We start from the raw sequence: 6,855 nt of genomic DNA, 5'->3' as shown, positions 1-6,855 counted from the left end.
GCGAAGCTCTGGTATTTATTTATTTATTTATTTTATTTATTTACAATACCCTCAGGGTCATAAGGCGTTAGAGAGGGGAGTGGCTGTTAAGTACAATGGTTGATACTGCTTCTCGGAATCTGATGGGATCCTGAATGGTGACGATGTCTTCGGGAAGGTCATTCCCGAAGACATACAATCTACGAAGGTATACAATCTACAAAAACGTATGTTAAATATACACATTTTTTAATGACTCTCGGTAGGAGTTCACCGTAGAGATACATTTTGATCGGTAGAACGCGTCCGAATGAGATTAAGCAAAGAGTTATTTAGCTGTGCTTGCCACCCTCACCGCGGAGTAAAGGGAGCTTTCATTGACGGTTTCTTCACCTCTCCTATGCTCTCCACACCGAAGACGATGCTACTATGCATGCGCGCCGCTGACCCTGGGTCTGAAATCTTCTGGTTTTCCTAGTCGGTTGCGGGGAACATTAACAAACTGGGTTTGAGATTGAGTTGCCAGAAAACCGACGTGCTCGCAACATATATAGTTTATAATCTATAGGGAGAGTTCCCATGGCGAGGCATAGAAGCGGACATCGGCGGTCCCAGCTGGCGGCCCCGACGGGCCCATATCGCTGGCGACGCCTTAACATGCACAAAGAAACAGCAAAAGATAATCTGTACCTCGTCATTTTCTAGCTTACTTTGCAGAAGAAAAAACACCAGAATCTCGCAATGTATGAGACTAGATAAAGTTGACAAGAGCTCAAGCAACTTTAGCCTTGTCGCGGCCAAACGAACATGCCTAACCTTTCGTCTGCTTTATTTTTCCACTCTTCTGCCGCTCACTTCCTCGTTCTTTGTCTTGAGACCGCCGACGTCAGCGCCCAGGATTTGCTGCGTTCGGCTCCCGTCTTTAAAGTAGACCTCAAGGCTGCTTGCCTTGAGGTCTACTCACTATCTTTCTATCACAGGCAATCAGAGCTCGTCGTTCTGACGTCACCACAACCTCTGCAAAAAAAGCAGACGAACTTGCGACCCCGCGTGCATTTGTAGCATTTCCAACGTCGGGATGAGAAAATCCTGCTCGCTTTTGAGGCGTATACCGTCGAGGCGTATACCGTCGAGTCGTATTTCCCAAACTGTACGAAGTCCTCCCCTGGACTGCGGTGTTGTAGTCCCTGGCAGGGTTAGAACGGCAGAGAGGCTTCTCGGTTGTCCCGTCTCCAGTGGGAGCTTCCTATACCTTTTCTAACGCTTCAGCGACGAGTGACCCTTGTGTGTGCTGCGAGCAGCACGACGAAAGCCAACGAGCGCGCTGCCATCCGAAAGAGGCGCCCTGCCGTTCTCACCCTGTCAGTGACCATTAAACCTTCTGCGGTGAAACCGTTCAGTGCGTTAAAAACGATCTGGTAGCGGTACTTCACTCCCAAAAGTATGTGTCATTTGCTTACCCCGCTCGAAAAGGTACCCCTTTCAACTGACGTAGGTAACCCAGAAACGCACAAGATAAAAGCAGTTACATTGTTTACGAACAAAAACAAAATCACAGTCCGGTGTTACGGAAAGAGCGCCAGTTTGGCGACCGGGCAAATGTGCACAAAAAGACCCAAAGCATGCCAAGAGTTGCGCTACTAAAATAGTAGCATCATGCTAAAAAAGAAGAAAAAAAGTTGCTTGCGTTGCGTTGTTTAGGACGCGATGAAAGAATAAAAGCGCGGAACGAACTTGACGACATGTATCTTTAACACACGTTTCGTCCAAACACCATAAGGACAATATAAATGCTACAAACACGATACGCGAGATGGGGGTATCCTTGAAATACCTGGCCAAGAGAAAAGGGAATTCACCTGCGTGCAGTTTATGCGTAAACGTTATTTAAAATTTAACTCGACGATCTTTTGTGATACGATATCTAAAGAGCGTACCACAATTGTACTTTAACTTGTATCAGTTAGAAAAAAAAGAAAAGAGGAAAATGATTTTTGCGTGGTTCTTGCATAAACGCTTTCATGACTTGAGAAGAGCTCAATATACGAGAAATATGTAATATTTAAATAGTATAAACCTAAAAAACAAACAGAAAGCTCTGTCGCGAACCTACGTGTATTACACAAGTTGCACATAGGCTTATGTAGTGTATTTATGTGTATGTAGAAACAGTGGCTACGCAAAAATGTATTCATTATTTTAGGGTCATAACAAACTATTTGGCAAACGTATTTATTGTACATTCAATATTTTTTGGTTTCGTCGCCAACTGAGTTTCGCAAGGAAAAAGCAGTTAGGCTGCAGGCGAGCTGGTGTAGGTTTACCATTTTGTTAGACCACCTGAGACTGTGCTTCAGACGTTGGAGTGTTTCTTCCCCCCCCCCCCCCCCCCTCTCGAATAAAAAAAAAAGCCGGTACGAAAGTTTGTATACTCGTACATCTTTATTTTTGTATCGAGATCCCGTTACAAGTTCCAGTGATTAAATGGGTTAACGCGTTCCCGTCACTTACCAACGCTTGGAACGTGTCGAGCATTTTAATTAAATAATGCGTCGGATATTCCGTAAATAAAATACAACGAGCGAGTGAAAAGTATCTGCATCGAACAACGTCGCTTGTCTCGCCACAATCTTATTCGTTCCACTCCTCCGTTTTGGACTACATATCTCTCGGACACTTTCCCATTCCTTGAAATCAGAGATTAAAATAGTCGAGCGAAAAAAAAAACGAAAAAAAAGAAAACCGAAATGCTATTGAATTCGAGTAAAGTAACAAGTATATAAGTATGCAAAAAGAAAAAGAAAAACAGGAACGCCGTTGAAGTTTCTTTCGAAAACGTGACGAGTTTCCGTTTCCGTTCCACCGATGCGAGCTGAAACGGCGGTGTTCCTCCGCTCCTTCTAAAGGGAACGCGCCTTCGAGGAACGGCGTTCCTTGGAATGCCGCTCCGTACAACAATTTCCTCAGATCATCGTACCGTTATCCGAAGAATAACGGTGAATTTTCTCGTCCTTTTCAAAAGTACGCGCCAACGCCTGTCCGTCATTGCTTGTTCACATACTCTGAGCGTGTATTGGACACGAAGCTATATACGTCAACGCTCGGCGAGAACACGGTACAGTTCGTATCGGAAAACGAGTATGACGTCAGCGCTCGACGAGGACTCGGATCCAATTACGCGCTTCGTGTCCGAGCAATGGCGACTGCGAGTGTTTGCTCGACGGACTTTTGAAAAGGGGTCTACTGACACGCAGAATTTCGTATTGAAATAGGATAGTGATTAAAGGTGTCCTGCTCAGGAGGTTTCTGAGATCACCTAAATATGGCGATAACTCCCTCTGCTGACTCTATGCATCCTAGAAATCCATAAATCATGGCGATACGCAGTCAATTTATCTATTCAGAAAAATCAAAGATCGCAACACACCGATGTTACCCGAGGTCAAAGTCCGGCTATGGGAAGAGCAGGTTCTGAAACCAGGACCACTGTCAGCCGAGAGCGAGCGAAGACCGCTGGAACCGCGGAGTGATAACTCGAATGCGAGCTGCTCGTTGCCCATACATACTAAAGTAACTGGATCGTGGGAAAGTGGCGCCAAGCTCTTCGTATGGCGGCCATTTTGGCCACTGAAATAAACAATTTCTCCTTGCCCTCTCCATTCTTCGGGAGCCGATCGAATAAATTCCCCAGTGAATGGTAGCTTTATAGACACTTTTCTTGTATACAGAGATTTTGCTAACCACACACCGGCGAAACAGGCGTGCATCTTCGTACCACCATCACATGCTGTGTCATTGTTTGGAGGCACTGAAAACAGGTTTGCTGTTTTGAAATGCGCAAGAACAACAATATAATTGTAAGAGATCCGTGGAAATTGGCATGATAGATAATTTGATTGCAGACACAGTCGCGAAGACGCTTACATTAGCGAGGAACGCTTCCAGTACGACGATGCTCCATGGGGATCTTGGTGCGACTGGATTAGAACGACCCTCTCGAAGCTTCAAAGATTTGAAGGGGCCAAAATGGCGATTGCCATGGCAACGGAGACTGATTAGCCAATCGCCTTGCGAATTTCGGTCGTCTTTATGTTGGTATTTGTTTGTGTTCGGCTAGCAGGCAGGGAAGGCAATTGCGCTACTTTTCCAGGATCCAGTGACTTTAATACAGACCGGACTACGATCACTCAACCCAGAGAGCGCGCGCTCGACAGCTGACGACCAAACACATCACTCCCGTTTAAAAAACGAAAAACAAACAAACATAGTTTATTGTTTTTGAGACGATTCTTGCAGTAATATGTTCCCTCTCCGCGAAAAATTAACATTTTTCGACTACTCTTATTTGTTCTTAAGATCTACAAAAGCTTACATAGTTTGAAATGATAGCGTTTTCATTGGTCACGTGTCGTCCTGGCTGCCGGAACAATACACCTCCCGTCGTCGGAGGTGACCTCGGCGTGTCGCGATCTTTGATCGCTTTTTTAATTAGGAAAATCGGTCGCACATCCTTATGATTTATAGATTTCTAGGATACTTAGAGCCCGCAGAGTGAGTTATCGCCATATTTAGGCGATCTCAGAAACCTCCTCGGGGCACCTTTAATGGGAAGAAAAAAAAATGAAAATAAATTCATCAATTTTAATCACTGACAACTGAAGAAACCCAGGGCGTGGCTCTTATTATGTTAATCCATGCTTCGCACTTCGTGACTGGTTTCTTCAGCGTTCTTATTCGCGAATGCCGCTCTCTGATTGGCTGCGGTGCGTTAATGAGATGCACAAACTCGTCACGATCTGTCTTTCTTAAGCTGTCACGTGACATACAGCTTGCCTAACGTGCCAAACGACGTTTATTACAGCAAAATTCGTTGTCAACAAACAAGAAATAAAAATTAAAAAAAGGCTCAATACATCCGGTAGACGTAAATAAAACTCTCTTTACACGGCTGACACAATCAGATGAAGAAAATTGCCTGTAGAAAATTATATCAATATTAAAAAATGAAGACACGTAAGACTGCATACATGTAGGAATGCGAAAGCATTCATACACGCAGCGCATCCCCACAAGCAGCGCTACCCACCTTCCTTTTTCAGACGGCGCCCACTGCGCAGGCGCAGCGCCCGCGCCAGCTCCACGGTTTCCGTGACGATGCATCTGCGTTGCTGTGCTTTTCTTTGTATTTTATTTCTGAGGCGCGTCCGCTTTGACCTTGAGCGGCGCGTGCTTCGTGACGAATTTTTATGACCATCTTTCGGGGACAACGCCGGCCCCTTTCCGCGTAATGGGACAAGTAAGGCTTTCGCCTTAACAGTTTCTCCAAGCTACAACTATAGAAGAAAGAAAGACCTCGAAACTTTTATGGCGCATGTCTTCGTGAAGATTAAGCCCCACCAACAAAACCTCAATCGTCATCGTGAGAGACTTCAATGTCAACGTCAGCAGACCCGACGAGACTTCGATATTAACCTTCATGTTGGAGTGCTTTGGCCTCAAGTGTCTCACCGATGGCACCCTACCCACCACTCGTCAGCTGTCGTGCACCGACCTAACCTTCGGGAAGAACACTGACGCAGTGGAAGTGCAACCACTTGCGGTCTACCACAGTGATCAGAAGGCAATGATTACAATGGTCACGAAAGAAAGGATGGCAACCCAGATTTTTGAGTAAATGTCTCTTTAATTGCCTAATAACTTATAACAGCCAAATTCAACATGGAGAATCCCAAATATAGCTAAAGCCCAACATACAAAATCCCACCAGAGCGCCGGCTTCGCTAAACCTTACTCTTCACAAAATAAAAAAAAAATTTTGGGGGGCTTGAAAGTTTTAGTTATTTATTACGGCAGCAATATGTATTTTTTCTCTTTTTTTTTTTTACTTTTGTTCCGTAATGTCTTTTCTGTCAAAAATATTTGAGATGAATATTAGAAATGGTTCAATTTGCTCCTCTAAGTTCACTTCTACAGGCCTTGTCCTATATTGGTTCAACAAGGAGCCAATTAAGTCTGCCGCAGAATAAATCAAACAAAAAATCACAACCAGCTCTCCGGCGACCCGAGTGCATTCCTACCTTACATTTGTTCGCAAACATGTTTATTTACCGCCAGTTCGTGACGCTCGCGCGGGGGGGGAAAAAAAAAAAGACACACAACAAGATTGCACACAAGATGCATTACCTAAGGTGTCTGCAGGCAACCGTGTTGGTTGTGTTACTTGCTTCCGTCGGTTCAGTGGGACGAGGCCATTTCTGTCTTTCCCGCCAGACAAGCAATTGGCAGAGAAGATGCGAAGGATATATTGTATTGAATGACAGATGCTGAGACGACGAACGAACAGAAACTAAGCGTTTAATTTGGCCAACCTGTGCCAAGAACGAAAATACGAAGAGGTAGCGTCTCAGGCGTCGAAGGTCGGCGGAGTATAGGTTGTTTACACATGACGTCAATCCGCCATTTTGTTGTTAGTTTGTTTTTTCAAAGAAATTTACTACTGATGTCAGCCTGGTAAGACATAAGCTTATGTGCTCTACGAATTTGAGGGGTCATGTAAATTATTGGAATGCTCGAGTTTGACACACGCCAGATAGCTCACAACAACAAAATGGTGGACAAAATTACGTCAGGAAAAACACCCTATAGCATGATCGACCGCGAGAGCCTGACTGACTCCGAACCGCCACGCAGAGCATCTTTTGTACCCACGTGGGTGACCGAGACATTCGGCGTAGAACGTTCGGCACGTAGAACATTCGTAACTCGATCAGGTGGCGAGGTTCTCGAACTTGCGACAACGCCAAATTGAAAGAATAAATCAGGCAAGTTAATGAGAAAAGTAATTAAGTTAAGTTACTGAGTATTGACCTCAAAAGT

This window comes from Ixodes scapularis, unplaced genomic scaffold, assembly GCF_016920785.2.
Source record: "Ixodes scapularis isolate PalLabHiFi unplaced genomic scaffold, ASM1692078v2 PGA_scaffold10__122_contigs__length_95168666, whole genome shotgun sequence".
In the NCBI taxonomy this organism is placed as follows: Eukaryota; Metazoa; Arthropoda; class Arachnida; order Ixodida; family Ixodidae; genus Ixodes; species Ixodes scapularis.
The sequence above is the reverse complement of the archived record's forward strand: the minus strand, read 5'-3'. Positions refer to the sequence as shown.